Source organism: Agelaius tricolor, unplaced genomic scaffold, assembly GCF_023055355.1.
Source record: "Agelaius tricolor isolate 1412-34295 unplaced genomic scaffold, bAgeTri1.0.p SCAF_17, whole genome shotgun sequence".
NCBI lineage: Eukaryota > Metazoa > Chordata > Aves > Passeriformes > Icteridae > Agelaius > Agelaius tricolor.
The window spans coordinates 5,578,530-5,580,080 of NW_027269277.1; positions in this window are offsets into that span (position 1 = coordinate 5,578,530).

Here is a 1,551-nt window from a genome sequence, read left to right on the forward strand (position 1 = left end):
AAAACCCTTCCCTGGGAGCTCAGGAGTGGCATCACTACTCCCCAAGCACCCAGGAGAATGAGAGATAGCAGCAGGATTGCCAGGGCACATCTTGCAAGCAGCATTCCCTAAGGAAAAGACCCCAAACACCCTCCTGAAAAGGCTGATGCTGCATCCCAACACTGTTCACCAGCCCAGCCCTTTGCAGGACCCTTTTATGCAGTTCCTAAAGCCCAGCTGGGGCCCAGAGCTCTCAGACTGGGGCAGTTTAGGGCACACCCAGGAGGAATCACTCTGGAACTGGGAATTACCTGGGCTGCTGTAATTGCCTGCAGCAGGACAAGCTGAGACACCTGAGGCTTCCTGGGGACGGCCTCCAGTGGGTGCTTTCCTGTCTGAGGGGACAAACACCTCTTCCATCCTCTCTGGGCACCCTGTGTCAGGCTCTCACCACCCTCACAGCCAGGAATTCCCTCCCAATATCCCATCCATCCCTGCTCTCTGGCAGTGGGAAGTGGGAAGCCATTCCCCTTGTCCTTCTCTCCATCCCTTGTCCCCATTCCCTCTCCAGCTCTCTTGGAGCCCCTTTAGGCACTGGAAGAGGCTCTGGGGTCACCCTGGAGCCTTCTCCTCTCCAGGTGAGCACTTCCAGCTCTCCCAGCCTGGCTACAGAAGGGCTCCAGCCCTTGGAGCAGCTCTGTGGGCTCATCTGGACTTGCTCCAGCAGCTCCAGGTCCTTCTGATTTTGGGGTTCCAGCGTTTGAGGCTCTGAGTTTGGGGTTCCAGAGTGTGGTCTCACCTGAGCAGGGCAGGGAGACAGAATCCCCCTTCCTGCTGCTCACACTGGGGAAGTGCAGGCCCCTCATTGGCACCCCCAGCCCCTCTCACTGTGACCCACCAGCCCCTTCAATTCCCCCTCCTGCACCCCCAACTCTGTGCCTTGGTTCTTCAGCACAGCGGGTGCCTCCCCCCTTTGCCTCCTGCACCAATCTGTGTTTTTAAAACCATTTATTTCCATCCCCATCCAATTTCTTCCCCTTTTCCTGGTTTTCTTTCCAAGCAGAGGGTTTCCAGCTCAGGATGGGGATGGCCACAGTGTAACTCCAGAGCTTTGTCCCGTGGCCTTTCCCAGCCTGGCACGCAGCGCTCAATTTGGAGTGCGGTGTCCTTGCTCTGTTCCATGCCGAGCTCTGTTGTCCAGAGGAATTAATTCCAGATTATGTGTGGGTGTGGACTTCAGCTGGGCAAAATTTGGATACCCTGGTTGAGTCATTATTGTCTGATGAATCTCTTGGTGACAGCCTTCGCCCCTATTGTTCTGAGGTGAGCCCCGTGGCAAGAAATGTGAAAGCAAGAAACAAAAGAATATAAAGAAAGGTTACGAAATCAAATTCAGTTAAGGCAGGGTTATTGTCCCTCCATCCCGCCCCTCTGGCCTCCAGTTGGGATTGGATTTGGCAGGAAAACAACCCCCATGGGACAGTGGCTGGGGTTTAGAGCAGGTTCTGGGGGGAGCCCGTCCCTGTGGGACCCTGGTGGCCCCAGTGACACAGCAGAGACAGGGAGGAGGAG